We start from the raw sequence: 25,535 nt of genomic DNA, 5'->3' as shown, positions 1-25,535 counted from the left end.
GGATAAGGGGAGGTAAATAAATGCTTGATCAACAGATCTCACATCGTCCTTTTGTAAACTATTTAAATTTAAAAAAAAAAAATATAGTTGATAAAACGAACGACGCACCCGATTCTAATAATAGATTGATGAGTCCGTATTGGGTTATCATTGAACACGAACCGATCTCTTATCAAATAATTAGCATATTTCAATGCTGAATATATACGCATGGCAGAGGGAAATAGCGTCTTGTTTATTAAAACACTTGCCTCTGGTGCGAAACGTTCCGGGTTTCAACTTCGACTGGAGCTAGAACCTATTTCCCGACACATCCATTAGTATCTTAAGCGTATTCTACCTCAGATGAGCAATTAAATGGCGGTACCCTGTTGAGAATGATTCACACCCTGTGCAAGTCAATGAATCTCCAGTAAAAAACACTTACCGCCTCTATGGAGGCACTCTCCGCTTCAGGGAATGGAAATTCCCCCTCCCCCTATACTCGCTAATCAATGTTGTGAAGGTCTGATAGGAAGGACAGGAACGAGAGAAAGATTACGGAGGAGGAGAAACAAGTTAAGAAGGCGGAAGGCGGAGACATGTGCAGATGTCACCAATACATTCGTTTGCATTTTAATTACAAAAAATATTTTTTTTTGTCTCTCAGGATACAGTAGAATAACAATGGAGAAAATATAAGCAACCTCCACTCTCCTCCCGCCACTTCATGTAATGGCATTTGAACGGATATCATGAGGATTTGAAATTCTTCGAGGGAAGCTGAGTAAGTATGCCTTGGGTTTTCAGATAAATGCCTAAATAGTCTTGGAAATTCATATCACTATTCACATTTTCTGTCGTAACCCTGTATTGTTTGAAGTCATACAAGGAAATCTGATCTCTCCACTTATGAATGATGGGTAATTGTACAAATGTTCAAGAATGTGCACTGCCGCTCTTGTTGTATTAATGATACAACACGTATTCTAGTGTGATCTTCCATCATAATCGCCTTGCTGTTCACAGGAGAAGAACACGTGTAGGACAGTTAAGGCGTTGAATTTCATTCTGCTTTTCTAGCATATTTTCATAGTGGGTTTTATACATATGCTGTTTAAATCAGGATTTTCATTTGTATTTAAGGTACCAAATACCCTTTAAAGGAGCATTGGAAACTTTGCTGCCAGGAGGAATAATTTATAATTTTAACTATTAGGGTGAGAATATACCAAACATAAGGATAAATATAAATAAGCTAGACAATACGATGCACATTGATGTGTAGACAGATTCACTTTTAAAGTATTATAAATATTAATTAGTTTGTAATCTTTTATGATCTTATAATAGTCGTGAACATTAAACTTTAAATATTTTATGTTGTAAATCTCGAGAAGTGAGTGAGTCAGTTATACACTTTTTATCCCATAGCTATAGAACAAGCTATATGATAAACTCCATTAAATATTAGCCATGCATGCGTATCATACTCTTCATTACCAAATGCTTGCATCACCTATTTGAATATATCAATTTGTTCATAAAAAAACCAAGCAATTAGTATTATATTGTTACTACTCTACGGTTTTAAACTAAATAACAAAACGAGCGAAAAACAAAGAAACTTTATAGAGTTCAACAATACTTTATTTCCCAAAAAATAAAGTGAAAAATCAAAAATAACTTAAAATATTGGGATAATGAATTCCTGAATAGTCCTAATGTTCAATCACAAGTCCAAAAGTATCAAGTATTCGAAATGATATCCAATAGTGTTCCTAGAGAAGTTCAATATAATGTGCTGGTGTGCCTATAGTCCCGATATATCACAGTAATATAGTCCAAAATTTCTAAATGAATTCGCAGTTACTTAGTCTAGAAGTCAGAGCACTTTATAGCTCCAATGAATAATTGAAATAAATGAACTGAATCCTTTTGAACTGATCACAACTAAACGACTCAACCAAGACCGATGTTTGTGCTAGGAATAAGAAATTTTCAGTAAAATACTCCTTAAATAAATAACAAAGATGTAATCACAGAAATATGATGAAGGCTGAATGTTCATTCCAGATAATTCTGTGTCAACAAGGTCATGTACATTAACAGCCAACTAATCAGAAATTAGGTTAGCCTGGTTTACTAAGGGAAATGCACGTAGTTTGGTTTACTAAGAGAAAAACACGTAGCCTGGTTTACTAAGGGAAAACACATGGACTGAAATAAAATCACATCAACTTTGTCAACAATAGTTCGTGTGCACCTTCTTAGGCCAAAAAGACGCATCAACATGTTTACACCAATTAAAAGCACAGCTCCCTATCTTGTAACTTTGTAATGTGTTTACAAACATTACCTAATCTTAAAGAACAAACCCACAATCATACATAAAAATAGCATTCAGTATATTAACTAAATGGTCCTTACAATCTATAATCGTCAACATTCAAACATAATACAGATGTTCATAACAAGATGCCCAATATATAATTAACAAAATGATTTTTGAAAATGAACGCATGTATATGATATTTTGCTGCTGCCTTGTTATTCATGATACATTGATATAACAAGACGTATTTATAGGGTTTTGCCCCAGTCAATTAATGGAAGCTATTTCATGTCTAAATACCTTTTGTTTGACTATATTCAAAACATAAAAATTCCCTACACACTCCCCATCCGACTTCTAAAGAATCTACAATGTCTCACGGTATCTAACTAAGTGTAAGCAATACTTCTTATTAAGTCGGCAAAACCAAGGTTTGGCAACAGTTTACAAAAGTTACATGTTTTGTCTGGTATCATCTGCTACTTTAGTTTGTAAGATAATTATCTGTGTATAGTTGTGTGCTAAACAAAGCACCCTTGTCATTTTAGGGTGAGGTTGGTTCTGGGAGGAGTGAAGAATAAAGGCACTGTGGCAATATCTAAATTGATTGGCTGGTTTTCACGGTCCTTTTTAACACATTACTGTGAGTGTATGAGCCATGCCAAAGAAATGGGAGCTAACGCCCTTCCCAGAAATAGTCACCCAGATATTACATCTGTGACACACGGATCTGCAATAGCCTTCAAAGCTTTACACAAACGTACAGCGCACTGTAACGGTCTGGACATGGTCACATACTGAGAGGAGATAACTTTTTCAGTTACATATTTTGTACAGAGAGCTGTATTAAATTATCCACTGTAACTTTAAACTTTCAATGTGCATTCCACCAATTATCACATGGTCGGTACACTTTGCTTATAGTATGTGCAGTTTAATATGTTTGATATTATACATGTGAACATATCAATTTATGTGATTTTGATTGGTCCCAATAAGCCCATGAAATTATTGTGCAGTATTCCCTTTACTGATTGTCGACGATCGTGCGGAAACATTTTTAACCTCGCCTTCTGGAATTTTTTTGCTTTCATTGAACATTTTTGGCCGCCATTTTTTGATTCGGCTAGCAAATGGAATAAGAAAAAAATGGTCTCGCCTGTTTCAATATTGCCAATTTACCCCCCCCCCCCCCCCCCCGGGGTTTGTTATGTCAAGTATAACATATGATAAAATGAAACATTTCAAAACACCCAACACAAGAACAATGACAACAAGTAAAACTACCTGTATTGCTTAGATGGTAACGGTGGTGGGGGTGGGGATGGATGGACGGTATATCTGTAGCATGGAATCCACCCTATATACAAGCTTGGTTTAAATGTGAACTTACTGAAATAAATAAACTCACCTTTTTTCACAGAAGAATGTAAACATAAACTGGTCTAGAGAACTGACAGAGCTTTATTCAACCGCAGCATATTTACACGGTAAATATTTTAATGCAAGTCCGACTGAAAAAGAGATTTGTTTACGTCTTCTGTACAATCTAACGATCCAAATTAAAAAACTGTAAATATCCGGTCACAAATATTTGAGAGTAAATATGCTTATTTCTGCATCCAGTAATCATCTTTTCACAAAAAATATCGCAACAATCTAATGTTTAGTTGTGATGTGATGTTGACTAACTCTGACCGGTACTGTATACCGTATTAAACAATGTGACATCACACGCATTGGACATTTTTGTTGACAAATGTTTTGTCTTTTTGAAAATGTTCATTTTATTTGGATGGATGATTATTCTTTGATTTATAGATGTAAAAAATGTATAATATACTTTTACTATTTCAACTTTGTTTGTGACTATTCTTTTACGCACTACAAATGAAAAGTACAGCTTTTGTCAGAATAACGAAATTAGTCATTTTTTTTCTGTCTAAATAATTTCTACTGAAATAAAACTACGTGATAAAAATAATCTCAGATGATAATAAAGAATCTCAAACTCGATAAATAACGTCGAGCTTTTAATTTAATATTAAATCGTTACCCATTTGAGATCCTCTATTTATTACCGATGTTTAGATTAAATTTATTTATTTATCGTAACAAATCGGATAAACAGTAATTCATAAACCTTAAAACAATTTCTTTTCAAATTACGTAACTATACAAGCTTATGATTTTTTTTTTAATTGTAGGTTGCAATACTTCTGGCCAAATTATCTTGCAGAGACATTATGTTACATCAGTACATTCTATCGACATTTTTATTTGTCTTTAACAATTTTACATACTTCAACGCGAATCAGCATTCTAAAACTTGTCTAACAACACTCATATCCCTATGTTTTAGGTAACTGCCATACATGGTCTAGGACGGCATTAACTACTTATAGACGGCCAGGCAGTATCACACAATACCCGCCCTTTGTTCAGAAAGAGCAGAATAATTCTTGCAATCTGACAGAAGGTGATAAGAAGAAAGATACAGCATGACTAATCTAAATCAGTCTCCGTGTCAGATGAGTTATTTACTTGATGAAGTCAATAATATGTATTGAATTATCTAATTAAATTAATTCCGTTTATGTGTCATGCCTATCGCGTTACAAGCGGTGGGGTGATGCTTCCCACTGTATATAATAATAATAATAATAATAATAATAATAATAAAATTTGTCTGTCATTTGTAGTTTTTTTTCTTTTATTGATTTACCATTTCATTTTCCACATTGTAATTTATATGAGTTTACGGACACAAATAATTGGATTGCATATCAGAAGAAAGGTTAATAGTATCTTGATAAAGTCACATACTGACCCAAGTTTAGCGACCTTTCTAATTACGACTTGTGCCATATCAAATTACCTGAACTGTGTAAAAGGTGGTAGCAGTTACCTTTACTGTTTAAAAGGTGGTAGCAGTTACCTGTACTGTGTAAAAGGTGGTAGCAGTTACCTGTACTGTGTAAAAGGTGGTAGAGGTTACCTGTACTGTGTAAAAGGTGGTAGCATTTACCTGTACTGTGTAAAAGGTGGTAGCAGTTACCTGTACTGTGTAAAAGGTGGTAGCAGTTACCTGTACTGTGTAAAAGGTGGTAGAAGTTACCTGTACTGTGTAAAAGGTGGTGGAAGTTACATGTACTGTGTAAAAGGTGGTAGAAGTTACCTGTACTGTGTAAAAGGTGGTAGCAGTTACCTGTACTGCAGTTACTTGTACTGTGTAAAAGGTGGTAGCAGTTACCTGTACTGTGTAAAAGGTGGTAGAAGTTACCTGTACTGTGTAAAAGGTGGTAGAAGTTCCGATAAAACTGAACCATAAGCTGCTACTTTTGAAAAATAACAAGAAGAAAATCTCCAGTATTTTTTCTCTCTGGTGGAAAAATGGCATACACCATTCTGGTCAAAGTGGCTCTTATTCCATCAAAACATGTATATACACGACCATTGGCGCAGTATATATATATATATATATATATATATATATATATATATATATATATATATATATATATATATATATAATTATCAATATCAATCTAAATCACTCTCTCTCTCTCTCTCTCTCTCTATATATATATATATATATACATATATGTTATTATCAATATCAATCTCTCTCTCTCTCTCTCTCTCTCTCTCTATATATATATATATATATATATATATATATATATATATATATATATATATATATATATATATATATATATAAGGAGGGATAAAGAGATTGCATGATTGCATATATGACATATCAAGCGACTGACAGATTGATTTAAATTCGATCGTCATTCGACTCCACATCATTTAAGGGCAATTCTATAAATATGCCATTCAAGCCACCTGTTATGATAAATCGATATGGTCCCAATAATTGTGTCATACTGAATCAGACACTTTCGTCCATTTCTCTCTCTCTCTTTCTCTCTACATACATACATACATACATACATACATACATACATACATACATACATAAAGAACAGCGCTAGAAAATGCAAGCATATTTGAATTTATTGGAACATTAGTAGTTTAAAATATAAACGTTTTGATTCGATTAATCGTCAGTCGTTTCGGTTATTGTAAACCATGCATACGTTCAGAAAGTTTGATAACATTGCAGCCTTTTGTGATCTTGGATTCCTTCACCGTAAAATATGCTGCTTAGAGTGTAGTCTTCCACCGTGGTGATACATGCAACTGCTGATAGGACACAGCGGACACGGGCGCAAAGATTATATTTATCTTCATTTAGGCTTAAAACGGTGTGTGTGTGAGTATGTGTGTGTGTGTGTGTGTGTGTGTGTGTGTGTGTGTGTGTGTGAGAGAGAGAGAGAGAGAGATTTTCTGTTGAATGTATTCCGGATCTCTTCTTTTGTATGACGTTGCAGATTCTGCTTGTGCTTTTATTCTGTACTTAAAGGCTCTGCCACGAATGCTTCACATTTCTGTATGCTTCTTCTATGACATATCGATAGATGTGATTGCTTCTTTAAATATTCTCTCATTGAATTATATACTTTATGTTTAAGTCAGGCATGAGTTTGTGGTTGTTTAATTAGTGTATTTCAGAACTTAAGAACAACATAACACTATTTTAGGCAAAGTTTCTAGGCTTCAAGGACCGTATCAACAAGATCACGTCCTTTATTTAAATAAGCCCCACTCTGTGACAACTTTCGCATGTAACGGGAACGAAGACATGAATTCATGGATATGACCATCACATGTCATTGGGGTGTTTAACACCGTAGCAATAATTTCTTATGTGGCAACGTCAGATGTTTTGGAATTCGAATCCTATAAGAACATTTATCAGATAATTGATGCGCTTTTCATACATTAGTTGCTATTTGTTATTATTATATCCGACATGTCAACACGTTAACATATCTGATTGATTCAAATAAGACCATGAAATCCTTGCGCACTATTCTCATTACTGATTGGCCACCACCCACATGTTCTTTGCCTGGCCTTCTCTAAACACTTATTTTACTATTACTATTTACAATATGTTGGTCGTCCTTCCAATCGGTTGCCCAATATACACTTGGAAAATGGGGGCGACTATCACGTAAAGGCATAGTGGTGGTTACGTATGTCGGAATATGTCCCATTTATCTTACATTAAATTCTCCGAATGCCAGACTTAAACGACAACCTGATTAAACCTGCTGGACATTCGCCTTTCCAAAGCGACAGTGTGCGAGATACATGAAAATAAGCCATGCTTTTCAACACGAGCATGTCTGCTGCCCGTTCCTAATGTCAAAAAACGCTCAGTGGATTAGATTCGTCTAGTAGACTTTTATTTTCAAAGTCAGCTTGATATCCATCTTGGAAGCTATGAAAACCACTCTAGCATCACAAGAGGCAAACATCGTGTTGGCAAAGCGTAGCCGCTTACCGGACGGCCTAGCAAACTTTATACGTTGTTAGATCGAATGATACATGCAGTAGCCAGGTCGTCGAGGAGAGCAGACTTTTTGTGAGCTCTAAAGCAAACTTGGATTACCAACTGATGATAACTCACCTACAGAAGGGTATTACACTTTTTATTTAGAGCAATTGCACTAGATCCAACATTCCTTGTCATTTGCTGTCATTTGTTTTTGTTTTTTTTTGTCCCCCAGTAGGGAACCTTAATTTGTTTCAATTTTTCAAATTTCAATTTGCATTTTCATTAATGTTTGCCTAATCCCGTTGGATTTTGAACTATTTTTTTTGTATTTGAGGTGTGTGCAGATCAAACTAAACAAAATCTAGAATAGTGCTCACCGGCTTTTTGTGAGTAATTACCAATGAATTAGTAGCTACTGTTTGATAGTGGTGTGAGACCATTCCATAGCTAGGACAGTTAGTGAAATTATCTCAGTGCAAATGGAATTAAAAACATAAATCTTGCCCAACTATGTGCAATCGGGGGGAACCAAGCTAAATACCTACTTTAAGACTAAAGTAGAAGTAGTTAAGTGGGATACATTAGCGTCAATGGGAATTAGCATTACAGAGACCCCTGGGACAGATTAGCGTCAAGGGAAATTTAACATGGAGAAAAATCGTGGGTCAGATTAGCGACAAGGGAAATTAACATGGAGAAAAATCGTGGGACAATCTAGCGTCAAAGGGAATTTAACATGGGAATAAATCGTGGGACTGTCTAGCGTCAAGGGGAATTGAACATGGAGAAAAATCGTGGGACTGTCTAGCGTCAAGGGGAATTTAACATATGGAAATTGAACATGGTGGGTCTGTATAGCGTCAAGGGGAATTGAACATGGTGGGATTGTCTAGGGACAATGATGGTAGAGGGTCAAACACAACAGAGACAGAAACATACATACACTAGTACAAGCGTGAGATTTATATATAAAGCATTACCAAGACCTGAAATCTAGCTGGGGTGTTCAAAAATTTGCATAATTGTAATGATGCTATAAATAGCTATAATCAAGGAAATGCTCAACGACAAAATGGATGTGACTAAAAGTAACGCTAAAATGACGAAATTGTCCCAGAATTTAAAGGAAAATAAACATATCCCCGAAAATTAAGTTACAATGGTTTAGACTAAAATGGATAAAATTAGTAACTACTTACAATATCAACTTCTGTGACGATCGTGGATAAATACCTATGTATCTATAATCAGCTGAAATTCCTATGAAATCCCACTATCTATTTATAGCTCCAACTTGTGGGTTTTTCCTTTGGAAAATCCCACTATCTTTTTATAGCCTCAGCTTGAGTGACGTTCCTGTTTATGAATTCTAGTATATATGTATAGCTACAAAATGTGGAAATCCTCAAGTCGATATTTATAGTCTCAAAATTTCCAGCGTCAGTAACGTCACTGTACTGAACACTAGGGGATAAATGGCAACAGCGTTGCAAGTGGCTGACCTGAATACGCGCTACTGTAGGTAGGTAGGTAGAGTGTATCTGATACGGATAAAGTGAGTTTTATAGGGACAGAGACCAATACACACACACACACACACACACACACACACACACACACACACACACACACAACATACGCGCGCAGACTCACACACACACACACACACACACACACAGAGGGAAGAGGAAAAAACAAACCCCAAATATACTATCCACACTCGGGGAGGAAGAAAAAAAACAACCAAATATACGATCTACACAACGTACGCGAACAAACACACACACACACACAACATACGCGCGCAGACTCACACACACACACACACAGAGGGAAGAGGAAAAAACAAACCCCAAAATATACTATCCACACTCGGGAGGAAGAAAAAAAAAACAACCAAATATACGATCTACACAACGTACGCGAACAAACACACACACACACACACAACATACGCGCGCAGACTCACACACACACACACACACACACACACACACACACACAGAGGGAAGAGGAAAAAACAAACCCCAAATATACTATCCACACTCGGGGAGGAAGAAAAAAAACAACCAAATATACGATCTACACAACGTACGCGAACAAACACACACACACACACACAGAGGGAAGAGGAAAAAACAAACCCCAAATATATTATCCACACTCGGAAGGAAGAAAAAAAAACAACCAAATATACGATCTACACAACGTACGCGAACACACACACATACACACACACACACACACACACACACACACACACACACACACACACACACAGAGGGAAGAGGAAAAAACAAACCCCAAATATACTATCAACACAGAAGGGAGATAATACAAACCCCAAATAAACTATCCACACAAACGTACGCGAACGCATACAAACCCCAAATATACTATCAACACAGAAGGGAGATAATACAAACCCCAAATAAACTATCCACACAAACGTACGCGAACGCATACAAACCCGAAATATACTATCAACACAGAAGGGAGATAATACAAACCCCAAATAAACTATCCACACAAACGTACGCGAACGCATACAAACCCCAAATATACTATCAACACAGAAGGAGATAATACAAACCCCAAATAAACTATCCACACAAACGTACGCGAACGCATACAAACCCAAAATATACTATCCACACAACGTCGCTAACGCATACAAACTCCAAATATGCTATCCACACTCGGGAGGAAGAAGAAAAAACAACCAAATATACGATCTACACAACGTACGCGCACACACACACACACACACACACACACACACACACACACACACACACACACACACACACACACACAGGGAAGAGGAAAAAACAAACCCCAAATATACTATCAACACAGAAGGGAGATAATACAAATCCCAAATAAACTATCCACACAAACGTACGCAAACGCATACAAACCCCAAATACACTATCAACACAGAAGGGAGATAATACAAACCCCAAATAAACTATCCACACAAACGTACGCGAACGCATACAAACCCCAAATACACTATCAACACAGAAGGGAGATAATACAAACCCCAAATAAACTATCCACACAAACGTACGCGAACGCATACAAACCCCAAATATACTATCCACACAACGTCGCTAACGCATACAAACTCCAAATATACTATCCACACTCGGGAGGAAGAAGAAGAAAAACAACCAAATATGCGATCTACACAACGTACGCGAACACACACACACACACACACACACACACACACACACACACACACACACACACACGCACACCACAGAGGGAAGAAGAAGAAAACCATTATACACTATCCACACGCAGTGAAGAAATAACCCTTTATATATACTATCAACAGAGAGTGAAGAAAATAACCCATTATATTCCATAAACACAGAGTGAAGAAGAAAAAGTTTTTGAAAGCACCTAAGCCCTCACCTGCAATGACCAACTCTGCCAAACACCTACACCCCACCCACCCCCACTCCCAACACTACAAAACCCATTTAACCCGTTATTTTATGGCATCAGTGTGTGATTTAGGAAACATCAAGACACAAAATGATGGATGAATAGACTGACTATTGTTTACGGACTTGCATGCCTAAAGAGCGTGCGTGAAGGAAAACATCCTTCCATTTCAATTCTAACTAAAACATGATCAAGAGGGATAGAGAGAGGTGAAAGAGCACAATTTCATAAAGTGTGAGTAAAAACAAAACACGCCATCCTTATTATACAATGTCAAGACCAAGAGACACTTACGTTTTCTTTCTGGTCTATTCTCTTTTAGAAGGTAGTATGAAATTTCACATCAGGGCCAACGCATCGGCTCACATTGTCAATTTTTCCATTTCCATGTTTTTACTGGCACAAGTTCTTCATCATCTTCAATTTCTTCTTCTTCTGAATCCCTCTTCTCTGTTTCGTCTTGTTTTTGTTTCTTCTCTTTTCTCGTAGGGCACTCTGAATTCCAGTGTCCTTTCTCCTGACAACGATATTAGGTATCTTGACTTTTGTCTCTCTTTCTTAGACGAAGCATGTATTCTGGAGACAAATACCCATTTACCTTTGCAGATATAGCAAACTTCATTAGCACTTACACACTTTCGTATGACTCTCATCAAATCAACGATCAAAAGAGTAAGTTTTGTTGCCACTTTCGCATGTGAATTATGCTTTCGTATGACTTTTAGCAAATATTTGACCAGCAGGTCGATCTGTGCTGACTCTTCCATCTTCTTGATCGTTTGAGAGCGGAATGAATACTCTGACGCTAAGACACTCTCCTTATACACATGGACCTGCTGCGTATGAAACCTAGTCAAACGTAATTTTGCAATAAGATGAAACGATTTCATTGAGGAAGTAAAAAGCAATGATGTACCGTATCGCCTCACACAAAACCTGAAGTTTTAGTTCAAATCCGTGTCAGCGATTTCGAAGACGACATAACTGAGCTTTAATCAATGCTCTCCAATTATGACACAAAACCACGAGTCCTGATTCACGCCAAAAGAAAGTTCGTTCGGTCCATAAAAAATAGTATCACATCTGAGAAACGCAAAAACGAACTTCCAGAAAACTGAGAACGACGGCTTACACCTACAACGTAAATGTGTGAGTTCAAGTAGTGCGTAAAACTTAGTCAAATTAGATTTTTATAGTCAAGACGAAACGATCTCTTTTCGAACAAGAAAGCAGACGCCAAGCGACAATGGCGATCCGTGTCACACAACACTTTTCAAAATGTATATTATCAGAGGTTTGTTCTAGCGATCTGCACGGTTAAATTAAATGTTGATGTATTTTGCAATAAGACGGACACAATTTCCATGGGATCGCCCATGGTACGATTGTTCGTGCATTAGTTTAATTTTTAAAAATATTTTTTTATATAAATCGCCTATAGGATAGACCCAGTAAAGCATGGCCATTCTCGTCACTGTCTGAATAGCTACTTAAGTCAATTCGAAGCGAACGCGGTAAGAAAATAAGTATAGCCAATGAAATGGCTTACAACGGGTGATGCATTGTTTTGTTCTAGGGCTGTGTGGCATAATAATCCCTATGTTCTTGCGTTGTTACCATTACAGTGCAGACAGACTGAAATGTGAACTTACAAGCCCTCTTTGTTTGTGTTGTACCATTTCCTCTTACCACATCAAAATACTGAGCGTCACAGTATTGGTTCGCGTTTTCAAGCTGACCATTTTTTTATATCTCACTTAAACATTTCGACATAAACAATCACATCGGTAGAGTCAGAACAGACGTGTTACAGTATTGAGGGGCATGTTATCTTTTCTTTTTCAAACTAATAAATTTGGGGTTTGTATGAAGTAAAGAACCGAAAGTACAGTGAAACTCAAGGATGATGACCCAATCTGTCTGTCTATTGATGCGTGTATTTACTTAAGAAGAAATATGACCTCTAAAACACAAAGAGATACGGCAAGCATGATTAGATTAAACACAACGATGTTTTCCTTCACGCCCGTGTAATTTAGAGTTTCAATCGTCTTTGAAGACAAACTTGGTCTCCTTTTGTAGGGCTTGAAATAATAAAAGAAACTGAAAAATCTTAAGCACTTTGCTATAGATAATTTCATCAACAGACCAAACAACATAAATACCGTTACAACAATAGAAAGCCTTAAATCTTCTATCAAAAAGAAATGCATGAAAAAAATTAAAGATTAACGATAACTAACCAATGAAACCGAATTTAACAAAGGCAATGACATGTGAAGAAATGCCTCTCACTTTGGAAAGGTAGGCGAATGTACTCTGTCATGCACCATCAACTTGAAAAAAATTATAAACAGAGAGAAACCTGAATTCAAAATTCAGTTGTTTCTTTTTCTTCAAAATTGTTTCGTTTCTTTTTTCTTTTTTTTTGGAACAAATCTAAGCACTAATATAGAGTGGAAAAGGGAAAATGCACATACAAGCTTTGATATTTCTGAAAAAATGAGGGGATATTCCTAACGTTCATAACCACCTATATATGCTTGGACTTGTCTGTGACTTATCCACAAAACAAGATGTACATATTTCTGGTCAAGCTGCAAGTGTGTGCGTGTTTTTGAAAATGGTAAAAATGGGATATACAATTTTCTCGTGACACTTATAAAGTGAAGAGTCTGTGCAAGTGTCAAAAGCCAAAGTCATATAAATTTTGTATTTTGTACGGCTTGTAAAGATTTCCACTTTAGAAAATGTGAAGTATCACAAGTTATTATCACAAACAGAAGTGGAACATAAGGGCTTGCAAGAAAGAAAATAACCCAGACAGTTGGTGTCATCAAGAGTGCTAGAGACGGTACCCGAACTTGCTTGCTTGCTTACTTGAATTAAAGTGATTTTCGCTCTAATGGAGCATGTATCACTGGTTTAATAACGCACCGCGTGATTTTTAATTACTCCTGGGAAGGAAAGAGAGCCTCATCCCCCCAGGCTTTTATGTACTCACAGACTACTTTTAAATTTAGCCAATCAGGTGTAGGACTAACTAGTCCTTAACAACCTGACTGAAAGGCTTTAAACATGAGTGGGAATTGTCTCACCACACACTCATTTTTCTGTCCGAGCGTGGTAAAGGAGGATAAAGGTGCTCAGCAAGACAGCCATGGATGTTAAGTACTCACCAAAACGCTAGCCCGTACTTATTTCAAATCAAGTCGTGTCACCAAAAAAGACGACGTGTACGACATCAAAGGCATTGTCAAACGCAGAATGCCTCAGTGCTAACTGGCTAGGTCTGCATTTTTTGCTCCCGCTGCTGTTGCGTATATTTCTTCCCTCCACACCGAGTTCCGGGCCTAATTCTTTAAATTTCGTTGTACCCGAACTTACATTATCCATATTATCACCAACAAAAAAAAAAAACAAAAAAAACCGCACAGACCTAAAAGAAACACTCACTCACTTTTTACAGAACATTACTATTTTTAACATTTTGATAAGCGACGGAAACGAACAAGTTAGAGTCACACTTTCTAACCAAGATAAAGAAATCATGTGCTGATAGACTCACTTCTGTATTTTTTCTTCTAACTGACTAACATATCGTAGGCAATGGAATGTTATTTCTTTTCGAGAGTATGGGGTAGCCCTGAAATTTTTTGGGGGAACTTGAAGCGATCGCCATAGCTTCAAGTTCCCCAAATTTTTGGGGGGAATTTTAAAAAAATTAAAAATCACGCGGTGCGTTATTAAACCAGTGATACAAGCTCCATTAGAGCGAAAATCACTTTAATTCAAGTAAGCAAGCAAGCAAGTTCGGGTACCGTCTCTAGCACTCTTGATGACACCAACTGTCTGGGTTATTTTCTTTCTTGCAAGCCCCTATGTTCCACTTCTGTTTGTGAAAATAAATTGTGATACTTCACATTTTCTAAAGTGGAAATCTTTACAAGCCGTACAAAATACAAAACTTATATGACTTTGGCTTTTGACACTTGCACAGACTCTTCACTTTATAAGTGTCACGAGAAAATTGTATATCCCATTTTTACCATTTTCAAAAACACGCACACACTTGCAGCTTGACCAGAAATATGTACATCTTGTTTTGTGGATAAGTCACAGACAAGTCCAAGCATATATAGGTGGTTATGAACGTTAGGAATATCCCCTCATTTTTTCAGAAATATCAAAGCTTGTATGTGCATTTTCCCTTTTCCACTCTATATTAGTGCTTAGATTTGTTCCAAAAAAAAAGAAAAAAGAAACGAAACAATTTTGAAGAAAAAGAAACAACTGAATTTTGAATTCAGGTTTCTCTCTGTTTATAATTTTTTTCAAGTTGATGGTGCATGACAGAGTACATTCGCCTACCTTTCCAAAGTGAGAGGCATTTCTTCACATGTCATTGCCTTTGTTAAATTCGGTTTCATTGGTTAGTTATCGTTAATCTTTAATTTTTTTCATGCATTTCTTTTTGATAGAAGATTTAAGGCTTTCTATTGTTGTAACGGTATTTATGTTGTTTAGTCTGTTGATGAAATTATCTATAGCAAAGTGCTTAAGATTTTTCAGTTTCTTTTATTATTTCAAGCCCTACAAAAGGAGACCAAGTTTGTCTTCAAAGACGATTGAAACTCTAAATTACACGGGCGTGAATGAAAACATCGTTGTGTTTGATCTAATCATGCTTGCCGTATCTCTTTGTGTTTTAGAGGTCATATTTCTTCTTAAGTAAATACACGCATCAATAGACAGACAGATTGGGTCATCATCCTTGAGTTTCACTGTACTTTCGGTTCTTTACTTCATACAAGCCCCAAATGTATTAGTTTGAAAACGAAAAGATAACATGCCCCTCAATGCTGTAACACGTCTGTTCTGACTCTACCGATGTGAGTGTGAGTGTTTATGTCGAAATGTTTAAGTGAGATATAAAAAAAATGGTCAGTTTGAAAACGCGAACCAATACTGTGACGCTCAGTATTTTGATGTGGTAAGAGGAAATGGTACAACACACACAAAGAGGGCTTGTAAGTTCACATTTCAGTCTGTCTGCACTGTAATGGTAACAACGCAAGAACATAGGGATTATTATGCCACACAGTCCTAGAACAAAACAATGCATCACCCGTTGTAAGCCATTTCATTGGCTATACTTATTTTCTTACCGCGTTCACTTCGAATTGACTTGAGTAGCTATTCAGACAGTGACGAGAATGGCCATGCTTTACTGGGTCTATCCTATAGGCGATTTATATAAAAATATATTTTTAAAAATTAAACTAATGCACGAACAATCGTACCATGGGCGATCCCATGGAAATTGTGTCCGTCTTATTGCAAAATACATCAACATTTAATTTAACCGTGCAGATCGCTAGAACAAACCTCTGATAATATACATTTTGAAAAGTGTTGTGTGACACGGATCGCCATTGTCGCTTGGTGTCTGCTTTCTTGTTCGAAAAGAGATCGTTTCGTCTTGACTATAAAAATTTAATTTGACTAAGTTTTACGCACTACTTGAACTCATACATTTACGTTGTAGGTGTAAGCCGTCTTTCTCAGTTTTCTGGAAGTTCCTTTTTGCGTTTCTCAGATATGATACTATTTTTTATGGACCGAACGAAATTTCTTTTGGCGTGAATCAGGACTCGTGGTTTTGTGTCATAATTGGAGAGCATTGATTAAAGCTCAGTTATGTCGTCTTCGAAATCGCTGACACGGATTTGAACTAACACTTCAGGTTTTGTGTGAGGCGATACGGTACATCATTGCTTTTTACTTCCTCAATGAAATCGTTTCATCTTATTGCAAAATTACATTTGACTAGGTTTCATACGCAGCAGGTCTCTGTATATAAGGAGAGTGTCTTAGCGTCAGAGTATTCATTCCGCTCTCAAACGATCAAGAAGATGGAAGAGTCAGCACAGATCGACCTGCTGGTCAAATATTTGCTAAAAGTCATACGAAAGCATAATTCACATGCGAAAGTGGCAACAAAACTTACTCTTTTGATCGTTGATTTGATGAGAGTCATACGAAAGTGTGTAAGTGCTAATGAAGTTTGCTATATCTGCAAAGGTAAATGGGTATTTGTCTCCAGAATACCTGCTTCGTCTAAGAAAGAGAGACAAAAGTCAAGATACCTAATATCGTTGTCAGGAGAAAGGACACTGGAATTCAGAGTGCCCTACGAGAAAAGAGAAGAAACAAAAACAAGACGAAACAGAGAAGAGGGATTCAGAAGAAGAAGAAATTGAAGATGATGAAGAACTTGTGCCAGTAAAAACATGGAAATGGAAAAATTGACAATGTGAGCCGATGCGTTGGCCCTGATGTGAAATTTCATACTACCTTCTAAAAGAGAATAGACCAGAAAGAAAACGTAAGTGTCTCTTGGTCTTGACATTGTATAATAAGGATGGCGTGTTTTGTTTTTACTCACACTTTATGAAATTGTGCTCTTTCACCTCTCTCTATCCCTCTGGATCATGTTTTAGTTAGAATTGAAATGGAAGGATGTTTTCCTTCACGCACGCTCTTTAGGCATGCAAGTCGGTAAACAATAGTCAGTCTATTCATCCATCATTTTGTGTCTTGATGTTTCCTAAATCACACACTGATGCCATAAAATAACGGGTTAAATGGGTTTTGTAGTGTTGGGAGTGGGGGTGGGGTGTAGGTGTTTGGCAGAGTTGGTCATTGCAGGTGAGGGCTTAGGTGCTTTCAAAAAACTTTTTCTTCTTCACTCTGTGTTGATAGTATATTTGGGGTTTGTATGCGTTCGCGTACGTTTGTGTGGATAGTTTATTTGGGGTTTGTATTATCTCCCTTCTGTGTTGATAGTATATTTGGGGTTTGTATGCGTTCGCGTACGTTTGTGTTGATAGTTTATTTGGGGTTTGTGTTATCTCCCTTCTGTATTGATAGTATATTTGGGGTTTGTTTTTTCCTCTTCCCTCTCTGTGTGTGTATGTGTGTGTGTGTGTGTGTGTGTGTGTGCGTATGTCTGCGCGCGTACGTTGTGTGTGTGTGTGTGTGTGTGTATTGGTCTCTGTTTGTCCCTATAAAAACTCACTTTATCCCTATCAGATACACTCTACCTACCTACCTGCAGTAGCGCGTATTCAGGTCAGCCACTTGCAACACTGTTGACATTTATCCCCTAGTGTTCAGTACAGTGACGTCACTGACGCTGGAAATTTTGAGACTATAAATATCGACTTGTGGATTTCCACATTTTGTAGCTATGCATATATACTAGAATTCATAAACAGGAACGTCACTCAAGCTGAGGCTATAAAATGATAGTGGGATTTTCCAAAGGAAAAACCCACAAGTTGGAACTATAAATAGATAGTGGGATTTCATAGGAATTTCAGCTGATTATAGATACATAGGTATTTATTCACGATCGTCACAGAAGTTGATATTGTAAGTAGTTACTAATTTTATCCATTTTAGTCTAAACCATTGTAACTTAATTTTCGGGGATATGTTTATTTTCCTTTAAATTCTGGGACAATTTCGTCATTTTAGCGTTACTTTTAGTCACATCCATTTTGTCGTTGAGCATTTCCTTGATTATAGCTATTTATAACATCATTACAATTATGCAAATTTTTGAACACCCCAGCAAGATTTCAGGTCTTGGTAATGCTTTATATATAAATCTCACGCTTGTACTAGTGTATGTATGTCTCTGTCTCTGTTGTGTTTGACCCTCTACCATCATTGTCCCTAGACAATCCCACCATGTTCAATTTCCCTTGACGCTAGACAGTCCCACGATTTTTCTCCATATTCAATTCCCCTTGACGCTAGACAGTCCCACGATTTATTCCTATGTTAAATTCCCCTTGTACGTAGAGTGACCCACGATTTTTCGCCATGTTAAATTCCCCCTGTACGTAGAGTGTCCCACGATTTTTCGCCATGTTAAATTTCCATTGTACGTAGAGTCTCCCAGGGGTCCCTGTAATGCTAATTCCCATTGTACGTAGGGTATCCCACTTAACTACTAGTAGAGGATAGAGTGCTCATGGCATTCCACACTCCCGAGTGTCAAACGATAGATTTGGGAAATGTAGCCAGCGCGCCTAGGCAAGCTGAAGTTCTGACTGCCCTTAAAGTAATGGGGATTGACATAGATGAGGTAGATGGCCTGCAGAATGCAGGCTATAACAAATACGTCATATATCCAAAGGACTTTGACACACCCTTGATAGAGGCAGCCGAAATTGAAATAAAGGGAAATAAGGCAAATATATACAAAACTGAACCTCTAACTAGATAGATAGAAGCCAAGACAATAGATGTCTCCATCTCAGGCCTCCCACTGGAATTATAAACCATATAAATTATCAACAAAGTTGAGTGGAAACTGAAAACTAAAGATAAGAAAGCAAAAATGGTTACAGTATGGGGATTCGGGAACTTTAAGACAGGTGTACGAATCCTCACTGTGGCAAAAGAAGATGCCCCAAAAATTCCGACATTCTTTTATGTATGGGATTTAGGCTGAATAGCTGGTTCCGGGGGTGCGAGAGCTACAGGAAGTGCCCTAAATGTCAGCAGACAGGGCATAACCCCAAGGAGTGCACAAACCAGCAGGCACAAACAACAAGAACAACAACTTAACGCTAGCAAAGTAGCTAGCAATCAACCAATACCCAACAGTGACTTTAACACACAACTAAGTATATTAATACAGGAAATAAGAAACGGGGGGGGGGGGGACAAAACTGAAATAGATGTAACAGAAATAAGGGACAATTCACCAACCCCAGAATGGGAGAAAATCTTAAGTCCCAATAAAACGGGGAAACTAAAAACTCCCTACAAGGGAAACCCAATTACACTGACTAATACGTTCTCTCACCTACTAGAGGAGGAAAACTCTCTGGGAGACGAAAAGGGATAAACGGAAGGTGAGGAGTCAGAAGTGAGCATGAATCACCTGACCTCTACTCCCTTACCAAAATTGAGACTGAAAAAAAAGGAAAGCCCTCTCCAGGTCGGGTTCATCCCAGGAGAGAGGCAATAGTGACACAGAACGAGAAAGTCCGCAGTCAGTTTATAAAATCAAGGAGGATACGATCGGGGAGAAGAAAAAAATTGAGACAGGAGCAAGAAAGTGAACAAGAAAGTGACAATGAAGACCAGAGCGAAATAGACAGTGACAGAAATAAAGAATACAGTGAAAACGACATTAAGACAGGAACGAAAAACGAAACTGACTCAAAACTGACGGAACACGAAAATGAAACGGAAATGTACACAAAAAATATCACAGACCAAACGAGTATAGACAGGACGGAAGAGAATACAACGGAGGAAGTTACTCCAACATATAGTAATACGAGGGGGGGGGTGAGGGTGGGGGGTGGATCCATTTTCCCTCAAACAAAAACAAATAAAATTATCAAATTAATTAACAGACATACTATACATTCATAACTATATTTTAAATAATAATCACTGTATAACGGTAATGCGGCAACCTGGAAGGAAAATGAAAAATGGAAGGAAAAAACTTCCGTGTTTCATCTATAAATGTAAATGGGATTCATAAAGATAAATTAATTAAATTATGTAATGAAACTAATAACGACATTCTATTTATACAAGAAACACATAATGGATTCACTAAAGAGTTACTGGCGTTATATGAGGAAAAATGAATGGTATACTGTTTCTAAATGATTTTAAGGCGAAAGATGTAAGAGGAGGGTAACAACATTTATTAAAAATAAAAGGGGAGTAAATTGGAAAAGGGAAAATGAAGGCGATTTTTCTTAAAGGGAGAATGATCCACATTGTAATAGAAGATGTCCACCTTTTAAATGTATACATGCCGGCCAATAAATACCACAAACAACAATTTTTTGAAAACTTATCAAAATACATGGAAAAATATACCATGGAAAATTTCATTTTAGGGGGAGATTTTAACTGGGTGGGGGAAAATATAGGGGAAGTAACTACAAATGACGTAAGGTTTAAACCAGAGATGGAATTTTTCCTAAACAAACACAAAATGGTAGACGTATATAGAAAATTAAATTTACTTAGGAGGTAATACACATACGAGTACAAAATATAAAAAAAGGGAGTAGATTAGATAAATTCTATTGTACCTACTATGAAAAATATATATATAAAGAAGTAGGCATTACGGATTTTAAAGTTTCAGATCACAAGTTAGTATATTTAGAAATAGAATTGAAAAATAAACATAAATGGGGTAAAGGGAACTGGAAATTTAATAACAAGATTTTGGATGAGAAAGATTTTATCGAAGAAATTAAAGTAGAAATAAAAAAATTCTAGATAAGTGAAACATAGATATTTTAAATGAATGGGATAAATTATAAACTTTATCTAAAAAAAAGTTATTACGTATTCAAAAATAAAGAAGGAAAAACAAAAAATGGAAAAAGACGCGATTATTAGACATCTAGAAAAAATTATTACAAATGAGAGAGAAAATATACTTAAAGGAAATCAGATATTAGATGAAGAAATCAATAGGAGAAAGATAAGGGCTGGAAAATTTACCACAATATATAAAAAGCGGAGGGCCTAAATAAAAGAGAGGAGTTAAGGGGGTGGGTGAAAAATGTATTGAAACTTTAAAACTTAATGAAGGAAACGTATCCGACAGAAAGAAAATTTTAAAACATATTGAAGACTTTTATAGTAAGTTGTATATCTAACAGCATATTAATAATAAAACAATAGAGGAGTACCTACAAGGAATAGATTGCGAGACGATTTCATCAGAACACAAGAACTTGTGTGATGATTTCATCTCAAAAGAAGAAATTTTAAGTAGTATAAACAACTTGACTAAAGGAAAATCCCCAGGTAGAGATGGACTCACCGCGGATTTTTATATGAAATTCCGTGGCGAGTTGTCGCCCATTTTAGAATGGTTATACAGTAATATTCATTTGAGAAATGATACTATGACAGAAAGCACGAGGGAAGGGATTATAACACTAATATACAAAGGGAAGGGGGATAGGGAAGATCTAAAAAATTGGAGGCCCATCTCCCTCCTAAATACTAACTACAATTTATTGAGTAAAATTTTAGCACAAAAAATTAAAAAGGGAATGAATAAAATCATAAACGTAAATTAAACATGTGGGGCCAAGGGGAGGGACATTCAGAATAACATTTTAAGTATTAAAACAGTTATAGATTATATACAGGAATGTGGGCTAAAAGGTGTATTGGTACTTTTAACCAGGAAAAAGCATTTGACAGATTAGAACACAACTATATGCAAAAAGTCTTAGAAAAATTTGGATTTGGAAATAACTTTCAAAAGTGGACTAAAATCCTGTACAACAAAATAACCTCAAGAGTACAGGTCAGTGGAGCGGACACGGGAAAATTCGACATACAAAGATCAGTGAGGCAAGGATGCCCACTATCTGTGCTATTATATGTAATAGCAATTGAGATCCTAAGTATAAGAATAAGACTTAACAGTAAAATTGAAGGTATTAAAGTTCCAAATATAAAGGATGAAATTAAGATGCTAAACATGCAGATGATTGTACTAACTTTATAAAAGACCCAAATTCCTTCAAACACATGGAAAAGGAATTAGAAAAATTTGGTAAGGCTTCAGGGTCTAAAATCAACCATGAAAAAACAGAAATATTAATATCAGGGAACTGGTGGGGCAATCATCCCGGATTACCCTCTTATCAAGGACCGAGGTAAGGCATTGGGAGTCTACTTTGGGAGAAGAGATGAACAGGAAAACTGTAAAAACATGAAAAAGAAAATAGAAGAAAATGTGAATATCTGGGCACTAACGCCACTATGTATAGTGAAACGGGCCCAGGTGGCCAAAACATACATGTACTCTAACATAATCTATATTTTAAAATCTACAGAAATAGAAAATGCCACTGTAAAATAAAATAGATAATTATTAATTATATATGGGACTATAAAAACCACTACATAAATAAAGAAACGTTATATAGAGCGAGATAAAGGGGGGATTAGCATTACTTAATCCCATTTAATAAAATAAATATGCCAACATTTTAAATAGATTTGAAAGATTAAAATCTGAACCCAACCTACCGTGGGAATGGATATATATATATATATATATATATATATATATATATATATATATATATATATATATATATGTATGTATGTATATATATACTGGTACGGTTTTATGATGAGGAATAGGAGGGAAATATATCAAAATAATAAATTAATAAAAATATTAGAAATACCTAGAAAGTTCAGGCATATTAAAGAATCCCTAATTCAATATCGTGATAAAACAGACTTATGGGAGAAGGGTGAAAAAGATACATATCAATGGATAAGGGAAGATACAACATTAAAAAGTAGAACAAGAAAATTTAGGGGTAAATTGTGAAAGAGCCAGGGGTCACTGGAACAAATTAGGATCACTTAAAATTCAAAGCCTCTGCTTCAAATACATGCACAATGCATGGTTGACAGGAGAGGTAGCAGTGAGACGGCACATGATCAGAGTATCGCCAAAATATCCACTGTGTAAAAACGCCCCTTTCAGTAAATACCATACCATGACCCAATGTGAAAAAAAGAAAAGAAGAAAGACTAAAGTTAATAGGAGAAATATGTAAAAAGGACAATTACAAAAGAGAAAACATTTTATTTATGTTTAGATGGGAAATTTGACAAAAAATACATTTTATAAAATTACAGATTACTTTGTTGGAACAATGAGGGTCTCTGGACAAATAATAATGATAGGTAGATAACTATGAAATAACTTGTTAAGAAATTGGTATTTTGGGAAGAGGAGTGAACATACAGGGGAGGGGAATGGGAGGGAGAGCTTTGGTTGGCTACCCATTAGGGGTGTGGTACTGTCACTGCGCAGGCCAGAGACTCCAACTCATTCTCCCCCCCCAGACATGAGCCCCACCAAACCCCAGGCCCCAATTTCAAGTCTTAAGAATTTTTTTTTGTTTGTGTTTGTTTTGTACTAAAACTCATACACATAATTTGAAAATTTACTAAATCTAAAAATACGAAAATTCTGAGAATCCACAGGGAATCTATATGGGGAAAGTACAAGGCGATGACATTATGGGGCTACGTCACATGGCGCTACGCGAAGTGGACAGGCCTATGAAAGAGTCTTGGAAAAACACCCCATATAGAACATAAACAGGCAAAACAGAAACACATACAAACAGAGAATAATACGTAGTAAATATCCCACTGACCCCTTCTTTATCTCAAACCATGCAGCTCCCGTACTGTATGGTTGACCAATCTACAATCCTGTATTTATACAAACAATTTTTGATTTTTTTTACAGAAATAATTTAATAAAATAATAAAAGGAGGCCTAACTAGATTCAGGAGAAATACAATGAGAATAAAGAAGTGTGGATCTTGAATCGAGCACAGCCTACCTATTTCTAATTCTAGCACTTTTTTGCGAGGAACGACACAGATTAACACTCGAATAAAACAATATAATGTTTTTCTTCATAACCTAATATATCGCACCGTTCCGATCGCCAAAATTCTAAATTGAAAATAATTTAACGGAAAATAACATAAGATATATTAAAATGGATTCTAAATCCAAAGAATTCAAATTAGATAACTGGGAAAAAACTTGATTTATACTTGCTGTCTCAAACATTCAGAAAATATTGCATGCACACAATATAGCACTAATACACATAGCAAACACTGAGACTTAGGCGACCTCTAGCAAAGGTCACAAAGTTTCAAGGGAAGGGACTTTGAGCAAGGTGAATAAAACCAGGCTCCGACGAACGTCCCTTTAGATAACACTTGGGAAAAATAAATACCCTATCAAAAATTTAAATTTAAATTTTTGATACAAAATTCTGTTTAAATAGAACATACAACATATCTGAGGGGAAACACACAAACATAAAATACATTTTATATTTTATTTTGGAAATGGGGGATGCATCTGTCTGGTGCCCAAAAAGAAGTTGCTAATGTCAAACCGCGATGAGCACTGTCCATTTACAATATTGCATGATTTAATATTTTTGTAAAACAACTGTATCCAATTTTGAAGTCTCATTCAAAATGTAAAATGTATGGTACTTTATTAACGAAAGACCACGCGACAGAATCAAAAGATTTTTCAAAGTCAGTTAAGAGAAGGAATCCAAGTATGTTATATTTGTCTGTATATCTTCCCTTGATAAAACCTCTTTAATCACGATTTATAATTTTTTAAGAACATACTTTATTCTATTTGGAATACATGCTGATGAAATTTTAAGGTTATATTAATTAATTTGATGGGTCTTCAAT

The 25,535-nt window shown here is 36.1% G+C and overlaps 1 long non-coding RNA gene across 1 annotated transcript in view; it reads left to right on the top strand.

The window, feature by feature from the left end:
- The window catches only part of LOC149791249 (uncharacterized), a 6,717-nt gene extending 1,777 nt beyond the window's left edge, over positions 1-4,940 (top strand). The window contains exons 2-3 of the long non-coding RNA XR_016423167.1: positions 650-766; positions 4,677-4,940. This is a non-coding gene — a long non-coding RNA (uncharacterized LOC149791249). The remainder of the gene's footprint in view (positions 1-649; positions 767-4,676) is intronic.
- Positions 4,941-25,535: the final 20,595 nt, after the last annotated feature.

The sequence above is a fragment of the Sinohyriopsis cumingii genome, chromosome 9 (genome assembly GCF_028554795.1).
Source record: "Sinohyriopsis cumingii isolate HCF-2022 chromosome 9, ASM2855479v2, whole genome shotgun sequence".
NCBI lineage: Eukaryota > Metazoa > Mollusca > Bivalvia > Unionida > Unionidae > Sinohyriopsis > Sinohyriopsis cumingii.
Note: the sequence above shows the minus strand (reverse complement) of the source record. Positions and strands in the feature narration are given on the sequence as shown.